Source organism: Apus apus, chromosome Z, assembly GCF_020740795.1.
Source record: "Apus apus isolate bApuApu2 chromosome Z, bApuApu2.pri.cur, whole genome shotgun sequence".
In the NCBI taxonomy this organism is placed as follows: domain Eukaryota; kingdom Metazoa; phylum Chordata; class Aves; order Apodiformes; family Apodidae; genus Apus; species Apus apus.
Genome location: NC_067312.1, coordinates 27,784,816 through 27,801,104, shown reverse-complemented (window position 1 = coordinate 27,801,104; position 16,289 = coordinate 27,784,816). Strand labels below are relative to the sequence as shown.

Genomic DNA, 16,289 nt, shown 5'->3' with positions numbered 1-16,289 from the left:
CAGAGAATGAAGGTGTTTTGAGGCTTTTAGCGGTGCAAGATCTCTGCCTTCAGATAGAGCAGTTGCTCTCCTCTTTCCGAAGAGGGAAGCAAGTGCTGCTTCAACAGGACAGTAAAGTCAGGTCCAGAAACTGATTAGCAACACTAGTTGTCATGGTGGCTTTTTTCACTGGCTAGATGTAAAGCAAAATAAAAGGTTTGGGCCAGTTGTCCCATGGAGCTGGAAACCTGGATGGTTGTGAGGCGAAAAGCTTAAACCCAGCTCTCATTAAAGGCTTACAAACAGAGCATCTTGTTAGGTTTTGCAGAGGCTGGTAAATTAGCTGACAGTAAAAATACATACAAGAGAATGTCAAGTTTCTAAAGCACACAAGTGTAAACCCAAGTATTCAAAAATATAATTTTTCCACTGTAGTACAGTTGTTAATGGTTGTGTCATGTCTTCAGGAAACCGCAATAAAGCTGGATGTTACTTGTGGAAGAACTTAACAGTTCTTCGAAGAGCACCACTAGGTAAATTATGTTTAAAGAGGTATTTTGACAAACCTGGGATTTTTATTAGTACATCATTACCATTAGAGTAAAAACATCAAGGCTAGGTTATAGACTGTGGGGATTTTCCCAAGAAAACTTACTTATTACCAGACTTTAGGAAGATTAAACCGTAAGTAATTTTATATATTGCAAGGTTGAATGTCTAAACTCGAGAGAAGTGCTCCTGCAACAGCCTTCTGTGCTTGCAGACAGATCTGTCATTCATTTCTCTGGGGCTGTAAAGCAAGGAAATCAATGTCTGATTTGAACTAGGAGGAGGGGAAAGAAATTATTTATAAACTGAACAACTTTATAAGTGCATGTAGAAGCAAAAGTGTTTGAAGGAAAGAACCAGTTTGCCACATGAAACCCCTATAGGTGGTATTGACTTGTCTGACTTTCAGCAGAGATGGCAGATGAACTTAAAATTAAGTTGCACATGCAGTAATTTGCATATGCAGCAAGACCAAGACCAGAAATAACCCCCAGAGGATTTTAGTTAGGTCTTTGGGTTTGGGTTCAACTGCTTTAGTGAGGAGAACCCACTAGTAAGTAGGCTATGGCAATCTGAAATACTCATTTCAGTATTTACCCTTTGCTGCCTGTTTTGCATTTACATCAGCTTTTCCCTGCTGTTGATGTGCTCATTTTTCCATATGGTGGGAATTGTGATGAAGTGCAAGGAAGCATCTCCACAGAGTGCTGTAGAGAAAAGGAAAAGAAAAACTTTGACTAAACTTCCTTTTCTTGGCAGTTGGGATGCTGAGGGCAGAATGACAGAGCAGCACAGGGAGCTGAAATGGAAGGATGTAAGAAGGTTTTAGCAATAGTGTTAGAAAGGAAATAATGTACATTTAACTGAGGTTGTTTTGGTTTTGTTTGGGTTTTTTTAATATGCAGAGCTTCTTGGCTATTTCCTTAAGTTCCATGAACAAGAAACATAATGCTGATGTTCCCTATCTCTTTTTAAATACCAGATATTTATATTTGGAGAACATTTTCAATTCCTCATTGAGCTCAGTGGCAATTTTCCTATAGAGTGCACTTGGATTTGAGTTAGGCACTTTTGTTTAATGCAGAATGGAACAATCATATTTTGTTATAAAAATTCATTAAAATAAATCAGATTTTTGATTTTCCTAAAAAGCAGCCCTTGGAAAAAGTCCCAAGCACTTTTCTTTTGATGAGCAGATCTTTAACAGCCTAGTACATAGTTTTGTTTGTAATGTGAATGTGTCAGGCACATGGTACAACAGAAGGACACTAAAGCTTCTAAGCCGTTCTGTGAATTATGCGATATGGTGCTGTTCATAAGCAGTGGAGTGGCAGCTAATGAGCCACAGGGGTACTGAGAAAGAAGTAGTATCTTTCCTAAATAAGATTTTATTTGGCTATTTGACAACAAATACCAAGTTGGGATGTGAAAGATCCCTTTTCTGAATAACTTAGCAAAGTTAAAATATTGCATTGTGTGAGCTATTGCAAAAAAATTTTACTGGGAAATGGTCCACTCTGCTAAGGTTTATTTTAGTTTCAGGGTCCAGGAGGCTTTCTAGTGGTAAAAGAAGAAGTTTCCTTCTTCCTAGACAGAAAAGGTTGTCTCTGGAAGAAGTCTGATGTTGTGCGGCTGTTTTTCTTTTCCCTGGCTAGTAATATTCTCAAATGCAGGCTCAGACAAAGACTTTGATTGACCTTCAGGAACAATGAGTCAGCTCTGCACCACTGCAATCTCCCATCGCAGTGTGAGTCAGATGCCAATTTCTATGCAGTACTGGGGCAATGTGCTCAGCTGAAAACTGCAGCTCCTCATCCACCGATCAGTTCTGCAGCATATCATAAAGCTGCCCTTGCCATATGCTGTGCATTTAAGATTTAAGGGCAGGAGAGAGATTAACTTGAAGCAATGAAAGAGTTACAGCCTAAAAACATAGAGCTGACCATAGTATACATGCTATTCATGTACTGACTTGCTGTTAACAGCTTTTTAAGATTATTACTTATAATGGAGATGTGTAACTCAAAAGAATTTCACATTTGCCTGCCTCAAGTTTATGAATACGAAAACTGAGATGAAAGTATTAAATTCCTTTGCTTTTGTCTAGATAGTCCCATATAAATTTCTGACAAATTGAGTGTTGGTTTTTGTTTTCTGCTGCAATTCGTCACTAGAGTTTCAAGGTCTACAGTGTTAACATTATTGTTTGTTAAATAATACAGGAATCTTACTAGCCAGACAAATTTCAGCTGTCTGAAGTAGCTTAAGGTGACTTGGGGGGTGTGTCTAAAAAAGATAATCCACCATGCATAATTTTGAAAGTATTCACTGTTTTTTAATGCACAACACATTGAGGTATCTCCGGAATAAAAAAGATTGTGTAACTGCACCACTCTGATTGGCTTCTAAAGATGCAGGCTTCTGTTTCTGTATGTCCTTGGAAATTGTTTATTTGTATCTATTTTATGGGGTTAAAATCCTTTTACACCTATCAGATGTATTCTAAAGATAAAATTCATTGTGAAAGTAATTACTCAGAGATTACATGTTGAGATACTAGAGTTGCTCTGGGTTTCTCTAGACGTTCAATCTACAAAATCAAAACGCGGAAATATCTCTAAACTAGATTAAAATACGTATTTCAAGATGCCACTCTGAACTGTGAATATTTTGGAGGAGTATCTTAGGGTGTTTCTTTTTATATGGAGCATTAATAAGTACTAAATATTTTCTTGAAAATATCAGGAAAGACTACACAATTTATATAAAAAGGTTTAATAAGAAAAAAATTGAAGAATAAGACATGAAGGTACATACGAAGTTTTCCATGTTGATGAGTCCAGCGGTCTTTTAGCTGTCTCTGAAACCTGTTGTTTCAAGGTTAGATGGGTGATTCCTGAGGGAGATGGTGAGTCCAGCTAAATTAATTGATGATGAATGCTCACATCAGACATTTGGGTTGGGATGGTGTTTTTGCTTCTAAAAGCCACACTGACTACAGACATGCTCTTGAACAGTTTAGTTCTCATGACTAAGGACATTGCATGGCCCTGTGGTAAACAGCCATCCCTCTTCCCTGTTTCTGCCCAGATACTAAACTGTGCTGCTTTCTAAGCACTCTTTGTTTTCCCCTTCCTATAATTACAGGAGATCATTTCTTGGAGTAGGGTCATAAAGGTGCACTCACCTGTCTGCAAAGCATAATTTCAGCTGTGCCAGTTCACATTTATATCCTTTACTTGCCATCCTCTCACTGAAATTACAGTGCTGCCAAGTAGTGGCAGACAAGGCTTCTGGGATTTCAGCTGTATCCACTGTCTGGATTGTAAATGACACAGGTCAATGAAAGAACAGAAATGGCTGAGTTCAAAGTCACCCATGACTGACTACAGCAGTAATTAGGCATCAAATGAGAAAGCAAAGACTGCTACCAAGGACCCACTATGTCTACAACAGCTGGTCAGGGTATTGGCTAGTTCCAGTAGAAATATGAAATCACAGGGATTGGGAATAATTGGTTATCATAGGACGGATGAGGAATGTTTGGTTTCCTAATCAAAGAAGTATTCCAATAGTTAAAGACAGTCACTCACTCCAAGAAGAGACTTATCTTTTTCCTGTCGGTGGAGGATTTTAATGCTCAATAGCAGTAACTTGCAGCTGAACTCATTGCACAGATTGATGCTGTTGACTGACCAGTGGATATATTTTTTCCTTAGATAAAGTCAAGAGTGAGCCCATTGATCAGGAGCACTGGATTCCACTACTGCTGCAAACTCAGTGTATAAACAGGAGGTTCAGTTCTCATTGACTCTGAGTTTATTGAGGTCTTCAGCAATCTTGGTTTTAAATTTCACTCCCCTCCAGAGTCTTATTTAAATCAGTAATTAAATCTCCAGGGTACTTAGTTCAGTTTTTCAGCATATGCCCTTTTTGGGACATAAACCTATTTTAGTAGGCATTAAAAATGTAATATATAAACTATTATTAGTATTATTGTGCTTTAGACTGATTTGCTTCTACTTCTTTTCCAGAGTATTTTTTATAGTATTACTTTGTTCAGAAAAGATTTTTAATGCTTTAGCAGTCCTTCATAGACCCCCGAAATGGTAAAACATCAAGAATTATGTAAAAAATACTGTTTCTGAAGGTGAGGAATGACAGTTGAGGGTAATAATTTGTCCCTGACACTAACAGATGGCAGTGAAAGGCCAGCAGCTTGCTTCCACTTGATAAATGACTGTATTTTGGTAGCAAATTAGATGTCACTCAAAGTTGGCAAACAGTGCAAGAAATCAATTTTTAGTGTGAAAAGTTGATACAATTAGTCTGTTGATTAGCAGGGTATCTAAAAACATGATTTAATGCCTTTATTTACTTCAGGAGATTTAAGTGGGAAAAAATTGAAGAGTGGTGGAATCCCCTGTGACCACTTGCAGTTCTTGCAGTAGCTCCTAGCACAGTGTAGTTCTTAAGTCTGCAAATATTAGAAGTACAAGTTTGAGGCAGAAGATAGGAATGTAGCTATTTATATTAGTGCAAACAGGCCAGCTTGCTATCCCTTACTGTAGCTCAAGAGCTCTGAGCAAGGATTGGTGGGCGGGGTTCATGTACAGTAACTTGAGGGTGAATCTTGCAGTCACTTTTCAGGCTGCATCATTGTCTTCTGTCTAGCCTTCCACTTTCAGGGCTCTATTATTACCTGGAAGTATGTAAACCCAAATGGAATCTGACAGATAAGGACTTACCCAAAAGATAAAATGAAATTATATGCAACTATCCTTATTTCATTAAATAAGTGTGATAATAAAATTAATAATCCTAAAACAAATAAGCTGTAGGACATTGCTTCTCAGGACCTGTCGTTTATAGTTGTTTCAGGTCAGATGTGAGAAGGAAAAATGTTTAGCTATCACCGGATTGCAGATAAACCATATGAAATTTGAATATGCATACCATTTATGCTAGGAAAGGGAGAAGATAAAACAGGGATTTATGCTTCCTTCAGAGTCACAACACAGTTCAGTATTCCAGCAGATCAGATGCAAGAAATATTAACCTAGCTTGGTGGAGACAACACAGAATTCTCTATAAAAAACATACAACATTAGTTAAGAATCTGAGCTGAGAATTGTGTTCAGTGCAAGCAGGTTTAAATAATTACAAATAAAACAGTCACACTTTGCAGTCAGTGTCACTCTTCCAAATCCTTGTCATCGTCAGAGGGCTCAGCAATGTTAGTAGAGCTGACTTCTTGTCCACAGCTGTCACGTCAGCTCAGCATCCTAGCAGGTATGTGTTTTATTTCCACCTAGAAATGTGTCAACTACTCTGATATCTGTACATATATAAGAATTCTTTCTAGAAAAAATAACTGTAACTACCTTGTCCACAGCTTAAATTTATTAAGTCTTCGGGCTGAATTGAGCCCTGGAGGTAGTGAATCAATCTTCTCTAGTGTAGATGGAGTTATGCCTGTTTTATGCACTCCCCATCATGTCAGCTTGTTACAAGACTGACTGATTAAGCAGCGCATGACATCACCTGCAAGGCTTTCAGAGTGGGCCTGAAAGGGGCTTTCTGAAGTTGTGTGCTCATAGCCCACTGCCTGGACATTACATAGCAATTTCTCCATCAAGTCTGCAAACAATTTTCTTCTTATTTGCAGATACAGAAACCCAGATTTTTACATGAGAACTTGCCTTGACAACTCTGTAAAACCCACTACCTTGCTTAATGTTGTACACTTAACTGTTTCTCTAGGTTTCATTCTAGGTCAGCAGGAAACTTAATATGTTCTGGTGGCCCTGTCTCAATGGAGAACGTGAAGAGGATCACAGAAGAGTCATGGTTGGAAAGGACCTCTGAGATCACCAAGGCCAACCATATAAAAAAAACAACTAAACAAACAAAACAACACAAAAAAACCCCATCACAAACACAAAATCTACAATATCAGCCACTAGAGCATGCCCTGAAGTTCTACATCTACATTTTTCTTGAATACATCCAAGGACTGTGATTCAACCACCTCCCTGGGCAGCCAGTTCCAGTGCCTGGCCACTCTTTCAGTATAGAAATTCTTCCTAACATCCAATCTAAACCTCCCTTGTCACAGCTCCAGGCCATTTCCTCTGGTCCTGTCAGTATTCACTTGACAGAAGAGTCACAACCTCCTTTCAGAAGGCAATGAGGTCTCCCCTCAGTCTCTTCTTCTCCAAACTAAACATCCCTAGTTCCCTCAGCCGCTTCTCGTATGACTTGTTCTCTAGACCCTTCACCAGCTTGGTGGCTCTTCTCTGGACACCCTCCAGCACCTCAGTGTCCTTCCTGTAGTGAGGGGCCCAGAACTGGACACAGTACTTGGGGTTTGTCCTCACCAGAGCTAAGTACAGGTGCACAATCAAGTCCCTACTCCTGCTGGCCACACTTTTCCTTGTGCAGGCCAGAATAGTGTTGGCCTTCTTGGCCACCTGGGCACACTGCTGGCTCATGTTCAGCCAGCTGTCCACCAGCACCCCCAGTTCTTTTTCTGCTGAGCAGCTCTCCAGCCACTCTTCCCCAAGTCTGTAGTGTTGCCTGGGGTTGTTGTGACCAAAATACAGGACCCGGCACTTGGCCTTATTGAACCTCATACAATTGGCCTTGGCGCATTGATCCAGCTTGTCCAGGTCCTTCTGTAGAGCTTTCCTACCCTGTAGCAGATGAACACTCCCACCCAATTTGGTGTCATCTCTCAACTTACTGAGGGTGCACTCAATCCCCTCATCCAGATCATTGATAAAGGTGATAAAGAATGGCTCCAAAACTGAGCCCTGAGGGACACCACAGGTGACCAGGCGCCAACTAGATTAGACCCTGTTTACCACAACTTTCTGGGCCTAGGTTTGAGGGCTGGTCACAATTAAAGCATTATTTCACCGTTTCTGCCCATTGATCTTTGTCTTGAAAGCTGAAGATTTATTCAACTAGTTTAAGAAAGATAACCAGTCATCCAGATCTCTGAATACTCTTGATAATAGAGAAAAACCATACAGAACACAAGGTTAACACATATTTTTAGAGGCCAAATTTGAAGCCTCCATTAAATAAAGGTGGAACAATGAGCAGCTTGTTATTTGAAATGTATACGTTATTTCGCTACTGTTGGCTAGGCAAAAAGCTCCTTCTTTTCCAAAGGAATTTATTGCTTTAAATATATCTTGTGCAAGGGATATGATAACCTCTGACACCCTTCATCCGACATGGGAAATCTGAAACAGATGTGGTTGAGACAACTCTTGAACATCAGTTCTTGTTTTCCAGCATAGTTACTGACAAACCCAAATACTGTATTTTAAGAATATTGGCAGCTTAAAGTCTGTGCTCCATCTGACTTCTTGGTTAGTGGCGAGACCTTTGTTGTGTTCCTCAGGTTATTTATTACTTCATTTTTTGCTAAAGGCGTATTTTCTTTTACCAAATTAATTAAACATAAAAGAGTGTCTGATTTGCCTATGGCTTGACTTTTAGTGTGTGGATGCATGGAAACAACGTGCAAAACCCCTCCTCTGTTCCCCCTCCTCACCTCCAAGCCCCATATATACTCATATGAAATCCTTTGCTGGTGATATTTTTTGGCCCTTGCTTACCATAGATAAAAAGGCAATGAGGACTAAAGCTTCTAAGATGTTACTGTGCGTGGATATCAATAAACAGGGTATTGTTTTGAGTAGGAGTTCAAGTACATCAAGCCTTTCCTGCCATTTATACCCAGAAATGTCTAGGAAAAAGGTTGCAAGTTGCTACTTCTCAAATGCAGCCTTGCCCTGTTGGGAAAATGTCTTTTCCTCAGTGGATTGTATTTGTCTTTTAAAGACGTCTTCTCTGCGTTGAAGAAAGAACTATAGGAATGGATGTTTTATGGTTCACTTTGGAGAATCAATCTCCTTTCTATGTTCAGAAGTTCCTTTACAATACAGGGGCAGCAGAAGAGGCCTATAGCATGCATCCCAATGGGCTGGTGTTGCACAGGCATGCCCAGCAAGGTGAAGTGTGTCAGTGCTGATCCTTGGTTAAACAAGACCTGAAGGAGGGCTTTCTTTCTTTAATTATGTTAATTTACATTTTGTGTTTGCACAAATCTAACATAGTCACTGTCAAAACTGGGTCCCACGGCTTGGTTAGCCTGAAAAGATCAACTGTGTAAGCTAGAAATAAGTTTGGTCACTCCTCTAGGAAATGCTACTGACACTATTCTCATCTCAATAGTCTTACTATAAATGTAATTGATTTTTAGCTGGGTAAGAGAGCAATGGGATCCTACAGCCATAGGAACTGGAACGATACGTGTGGAAATTACCCTGTAAACAGTTGTCACCTGCTGTTTGCTTCTCTCTGTGCTTTGAAGCTTTACTTAATAAAATCAGGGGTAAGCAGATACTTAGATTTCTTCCAAACTTAGTGAATATTTATTTCTGAAGGTCTTAGATAGGACTTGGACTTGCTTTTCAGAAACTGTAATCAGATAACTCAAACACTTTGTGCAACATGGAATTTTCTTCCTTTGTTCCTCTGACACATCACAGAAATGTTCTGTCAAAAGTGTAGAGATGGGCTGCAAAAATCCAGTAGAGTTAATTTAAAGCATCTCCTACATGAGTCTTGGATTTTCCAACTCCATCTGTAATTCAGTAAGTCGCAGTCTCTTGGCAGTTTGTGAAAAGCTGTTACTGTTTTCTGCTCCCACACTGTGATAGTTTCTGAACTGGGAGACTTTCCTTCACTCCAGCTGAGCATATTGGGGGTATCAGTCTGGGCAGTAAGCCTGTGTTGCTCTTACAAAATTTTAAATAGCTTTTAAAAAGACATATTTTTTTTTAATTTCTCGGGCAGTAACATGGGACTGTTACTGACACCAGAAAGTAACCACAAACTTCCCACTTCTGTGTGGGCTGGAATCCCTTGTACTGACTCAGACGCTGCCGGCGCCGGGTGCCCACCCGGTGTGATAAGCAGTAACACATGTTGATGCTGAGGAGTTGCAGAGGGAGGCAGTCATGCTTTGCAGCTCTGAACACGCGCCCTGTGCATGGTGCAGACCTCTGAGTCAGGTGGATGCTATGCGTCTTTGTGGCTAATTACATTTCTTTTCCGTCTGTGTTTATTGTGCTAATGTCTGATCCTATTTGAGGCTTAGTCTGGCCTGAAGCTGTGTGCTCTGTGTCACCAACTGTTAAGCAAGAAATACCTATGACATCTGAAGGGTGATGATTTCCTTTGTTTTCTTACCAATGGTAAAGACTAGATCCAGTAAACACTGCCTAATCTTTTAATTTGAGGAAAATCTGCAGAATAACTAAAATATCAGATTGCAGAGCATCTTCTGAAGGAGTCACTGCTAACAGAGCCATATGGATGCTTTATTGAATGTAGCCTTATATATGCATTCCAGTTAGGGAAGGAATTTGAGCTATATAAAAAATAAATAAATTACAAAGGTAATTAGATGATGCAGAGGGAAACCCGCCCTCCTACTCTTTTGTAAAGTAGTGTATCTCTTTCTTTCAAGGCAGTACAGCAAGAAGAATATGTGTTCAGAAAACTAGGTTTCTTCAAATGATGATTATCCACAAGTCTCTAGGGACTGCCATGCACAAGAGAGTGAACTACAGACAAATCTCACATTTTAGGAACATTCTTCTTTTTCCTTTTCCATCGCTTTATGCAATTTGATTATAAGTTTTTGTGCTTATAAGTGTAGAAATTCCCCAGAGCAGAAGAAAGGACACAGCACAGTGTGAGCTGGGTGGGTGAGGAGGAGAGCAGGGGGCATGCTGGCAGGGCAGGAGGAGAAGAGCATCACTGGGGCAGACAGGGCTTGCTGCCTTGGGGGGCTGCCCAGGGTAAGGGCTGGGGGGCAGCAGGGGTGTGGGAAAGGCTGACTGCCCACCCTCTCAGGCTGCCCCCAGCCTCCTGATTCTCTCAGGAATGCAGAGCTCCTTTTAGCGCAGGCCTTCTCTGCCTCGTTATATTGCATCTCTTTACAGGGGAGTTTTTCTAAGTTGGCAAATAGCTGACTTGTTCTGTGTCCCTTTGCACTTCCTTTTAAGCAGAATTATTTTAATTGATTAATACTGCACCAAGCAGTTTGCTTGGAAGAGGCAGCCTTTTCGGTTTTTTTGGACTAATTGCCAGTCTGGGTTTCTGAATGACAATACAGTTGCTAATTAATCTCACTGCTGTTCTCACAGAAAGACACCCTGATAAGAACTTGCCAATTAACATAAGAAAAAAAATATGTTAAGAGTCCTGTTGTGTTTTTCTGGCATCTGCTTCCAGTTGGATGAATATCACTACCAAATACAGAGGCAGACTAGTAAGTGTGAAAGCCAGCAGGCCACAAGGCTGCTCCAAATTTGCCCAGACATTGTTCATTCAGGAGCTAGCAGTTATTTGTAGTCCTGGTCACTCTTGTTGCCTAACATAACTTGCTTCATTTTTTTAAGCAGGAGGAAGATGAAGCAAGTATCTGACCAGTCCCATAGAGATTTTCGTGCAATGTCCCAGTGTTAATGAGTATTAGCAGAAGGCTGAAAGGAGAGTTTTGACAGGGTGGGTCCCAGCTTTCACCTGGTTCATCTGGTGCAGCCAGGGACCAGGGGGTCTGCGTGGGGCACTGCCTGGCTTGGGAGCACTCCCACAGTGTGCAACAGAGAGCATGTGAGTGCTGTGCCAGACAGTGCTGGTGGTGGTGGGCAGTGGGGTGGCAAGGTGAGCTGCTTTACTTCTGTCACAAACTTGTGCTTGTTAGCTGTGGCAGACAGCTCCAGTGTTGACCTCAAGAATTCACTTTCCTTCTTGCAGGGGAAGTTTGCAGCCCCATGCTGACTTTCCTGCTGCTGGAGTTAAGCCTCTAATAGTTGCTGGGGAAAGCTCACTTAAAACCACCCGGGCATGTTACAGGACTGTGTAATCTCAGCTGTATCTGTGGTGTAGATATGTCCATGAAAATACAGGACCAGATGCTCACTGGTGATGGATAGTCCAGTCTCTGATCCACACAAGCTCTGTGAGACCAAGGTGAGTTACAGGGACTCATCCAGCCAGGAGTAAGGGACAGAACCTACTGCTGTTGCCAGTTCATTTTCGTTACCTTGAATTGTACAGGGCAGTGTTTCTGGGCCACAGTACCACTTCCCATGGGTGCTTCTGAAGACATGAGCAGTAGAGCAGTTACTGTGGCTGGTGTGCGATGCTCCGTGTCACCAGAGAGCTGTCACACTGCAGAACATACAACAAGCTCATGAAAAGTGCTGGTTTAAACCCTGGTTATAGAATTTAATTTATTTTCTTTTCTCTGTGCTTGCAGGCCAGAAGATTCTTCACCACAGAAGCGATGTCTTAGAAACTGTAGTCCTGATCAATCCCTCAGATGAAGCAGTTAGTACTGAGGTAAGTCAGAATTACTGTCGTAAAAGCTCCATTTAGCAGACAGGATGAGAGCAGTGAAACACATGTAGTTAAAACAATTCTTGAATATCAGTTATTGCCTACCAGCACAGTGACTGACAAACCCCAATACTGTTTTTCAGAGTCTTAGCAGACAAAGAGCAGGTCCTAACTGTGCATGAAAGCACACGTTAGGAGCAAATATAATGAAAAACATCATACATGCCTTGATTTTCTCTCAGGTTTACCAGACTTCTGATAAAACATCAGAGGTATAGGGCAGAAACAAACCTCTCATCCCAGCATTCCTTTAATAATGCACCAAACACCCTTCTTGATGAAGTGGAGGCAGCGGTGGTGGAACTACATCTGCTCTTCTTCTGTTAATCCCTTGTATGTTAGCTCTGGATGCCTTTCTACACATGAAAAAAGTGCCTGGAAGTGCTCTGAGATAAATTTAGGTCTTCAAGGAGAACTACAAGCTGTGTAGTCATTACTCTAGGTTGATCTATCTGTCCTTCAGAAACTATGTGATGTTTTCAATGGGCACTTGTGAGTGCCCCAGAAGAGGACTGCCAGTTCCTCATGAACTCACTAGAGCTGAGTCAAAGAATTAAGCGTATAGTTCAAAGACAAAATTGACAAATTTAACTAGTGAGACTGAAGGTTTTAAAAATAGGGATAATTGCATTTGCTAGCCTGTGCTGGGAAGCACTGACATGCTACCATTTCATTTGGGAAGTGAAGAGACTCTGCATGTAGTATGTAGTGAAAAACGTGTTTTGTTACCAACCTTAAATGATATTGAACAGAAACAGGAGGAAGGACACCAGAACAAATTTCTGAATGTTGTGAAAGTTTAAATAAGTAACTCAGCTTTGTTAGTGGCAGCTCATTCACTAAAAAACTGTGCATGAAAATCTCTTATAAGGCACTAGAGGTACTTGGTAAGGAGCAAGGGGATCAGCTGGCTAGCAGCTTCTCGTACAGTCAGACATTCAGAGTAAAAAGCTATTAAGTGTGTGAGTGTGTATGTGTGTGTGTGTGTTTTGGGAGGGAGAGTCAAAGAACTGCCAAAAGTTGGGAAATGCTGTTTCTGTCACTGCTGTTCTTTGATGAAAGACCACATGGAAGAACACTGTCTGAGGCCCACTAATGACTTCTGAACCCTGGCTTTATTTCTGAACCCTAGCTTTATTTCTTTGGCTCTGGAAGGTGTTTGGCTAGGTTAATTCCCTCTTGGTAGACTGAGAGGCAATAATTTCTCACCTTCATCTTGCCAAACTGGTTACAACCAGAAGTTACAAACTGAGATTTACCTTGGTTTGGTGTGCAAGATGGACATAAACCAGAAAAAGACAGTAAGAAAGAGGTAGGATAATTGAATCAGAGGTTGGCTAGACAGGTTCTGCCCATTATGGCAAGTAGAAAACAGTTTCAGCTATCAAGAGATTGCCAGGTTGCATGTGGGGAGACTGTGACATACCATGGAGCTCTTACTTCACCAGAAGAGGAATGTGAATCTATCTGTTCAGGAAAAACAAAGGAAAATTTTATTTAAAAAATTCCTAATCTACTAATCTGTCTGATAATAGCCATACTGATGGCAATCTGAGCATAGTTCTGCCTAAAGCTCCTGTCATGTTCTGTCAAATGCCAAAATACCTCCCAGGAAAGAGAGGCCTAAAGGGAGAGAGACTGTAGTTTCCCAAAGGAAACAAGGTTCTGAAATGCCCATGAACAATGTTGTCGTTCTTAAGGATATCCCGCTCTGTTGCTCTAACCCTCCTGTGACTGTACTGTAAATCTGGGAAACTGCTGATCTGCTGATGCTCCCTCCTGTCTCTGCTCACACTCCATCTTTACTTCTGTTTTGACTGAGACTACAACCTCCTCCTCTTTACTTCCTTCAGACAATCTGGGACTTCAACCAAGGGTAAAGCTGAACAGAATAATCACCTTGCAGTATTTTGTCTGAAATGAAGTGGTCTTGAAATCAGGAGATGAATTTCTGGTAGTCCTTCAGGAAGCCTTCATTATACCCAGACACGGAATTTATGTGTCTCTTCAAGGTCTTCCAAGTGTATCATACATTATGCTCTGTAATCTGAAAGCATATATTTACTCTTTTTTTGTGTTTGCTAGTTCTGTAGAATGTATTTCATTATCAATTAAAAAAATAGGTTGAAGGGGAATCATGTGACAGTTGCATATCTGTGATTAACAAGTCAGGATATAATTTTGCTGTTGAAAAACCTGGTGAGTTTACACATAAGTTGGCAGACTGCCCAACACTGCTGCCAGCAACAAGTGAAAACATAGAAGGGGAAGCCAGTTCTTTTACAGTTCTAATACAGCTAAAACAGGCAAGATACAATATAGAAATACAAATACAGCCATACACTTCAGACAGCTGTCTGCACTTAACTGTATTTTTGTCTGAAATAGAAATAGATACACTAAATCTAGCAAGGATATTTCTGACTTTATTTAGTTTAATTAATAACAGACCAGCATTAGTCCTGCATTTAATTAAAGGAACTTTCTGCTGTTCAGTATCAGGGCCCCTTATTCAATAAAATAACAATGAATATGTGCTGGAGTTGGGGTCTTCTTTCAGATACACGCTCCTCAGTGCCTCTTTTCTACTCTAATGAAAACGTGTGTTGTTCAACAGAGGTTCAGGTTGAGCCGTACCGGTTTAGCCTGGTTCAGGAGTTATTTAGAACAACATGTTGCTTAACAAGCAATATAAAAATTTGAAAGAACAGCTTGTTAGGAGAGCTGAAGTGATTATATCATCTCCATGGAGATGAAGCTTGCATGCAATATCATGTGGAGTTGTACCAGATGGACTCTGCTCATTTAGTTGAGTATGTGGACAGCCTTGTTCAGGAATCACTATTCTGGCTTAATTCTTCGTTGAACAGAGGGATTAGTACACATAATATCCATACTTTACCATAGGTTGAATTAATTTTTCAGTGTTGGACAAGATTTTGAAAGTGATTACAAAAAATGTAGTCAAAAGTGCAGAATCTTACACAGTTTTTGTTTAGTTTTGTTCTTAAATTTAAGTTGAATTTAGCCAATAGAAGTATACTGAATATATGGGTTTCTCTTAGCATGCAAGTAAATCTCCCCCTGGGGAGGAAATGGAAGTTATTAGTAGCTGTAATGAGGGTCAAATAAAGTAACAAGGAGCTACTTCAAAATAGTTAGGAGTTATTAAAACTGCAGAACAAGGTTATTTCTCAGTAGCAAGCTGATTTGTGCCATCACACATCAACTTAATTTACTACTGTGTATTGAAAAAGGTCTAAGGTTGGCACACTTTTGAAACTTTTCATGTCCATAGTGACATAATGAGATGTAAATAGTGTATGTGACTGCATCTGAGTGCTTGAAGTTCAAGTTTATGATTATGGTGAAGCAGAATTGTTCTTTAATCGTCTAGATGGTTCAGGTTACAGCAGAATAGCAATCTAAATATGCCACTTCTGTGTGTGATTTGTGGTTGTTACTTTTCAGTGACATTTTCACAACTGAATGACAAGTAATGCTGTATTCTGAGGAAGAATAGCCTTCCAAACACTGAGTCTGACACATGGAGTTGTCCCTCATTAGCATGTGGGACAGAGTTTGTGAAGAGGGTCCTGATTAAATGCTATTAAAATTCACCAAGAGTTGTATTTGGGGTTTGGTATCTGGATCATGGGACCAGCTCTGACAAACCTGGTCTGCTGGGGCCTGATGGGATCCACCTCTCAGAAAAGGGGAAGAGCATCCTCAGACACAGACTAGCCAAAGTGGTGAAGAGGGCTTTAAACTGATAAGGCTGGGGGGAGAGAGAACCTCCATTCATCTCACATCAATCAATTTCAGTGTGATGCTGGTACCAGTAACAGATGCCCAGAACCTGCAAAAGGGGTACAGGTCAGCAGAGTACCTGGAGTACACCATAATGAAATCCCAGATCCTCCAGCTACTCAGACACCTTCACTGGAGGCCCAGCCTAACTGCCTCTATGCAAATGCACACAGCATGGGGAATAAACAGGAGGAGCTGGAGATGTGTGCGTGTCTGCAAGGCTATGATCTTATTGGCATCAGGGAGACCAGAATGGAGGGTTATAGACTCTTTAGGAAAGAAAGGCAGGGAAGATGAGGTGGGGGGTGTTGCCCTCTGTGTCAAAGACCAGCTGGAGTGCATGGAGCTCTCCCTGGGGATGGAGGAGGAGCTGACTGAGAGTTTGTGGGTGAAGATTAAAGGGGAGGCAGGGATAGGTGACATTACAGTGGGGATGTGCTACAGGCCACCTGACCAGGAAG

At 40.9% G+C, this 16,289-nt stretch overlaps 1 protein-coding gene across 1 annotated transcript in view; it reads left to right on the top strand.

Annotated features, from left to right (window-relative positions):
* MAP1B (microtubule associated protein 1B) overlaps positions 1-16,289 on the top strand; it is a 75,587-nt gene that overhangs the window by 41,104 nt on the left and 18,194 nt on the right. The window contains exon 3 of the mRNA XM_051642073.1: positions 11,879-11,961. The gene's annotated coding sequence lies outside the window, so the exon portion shown is untranslated. The remainder of the gene's footprint in view (positions 1-11,878; positions 11,962-16,289) is intronic.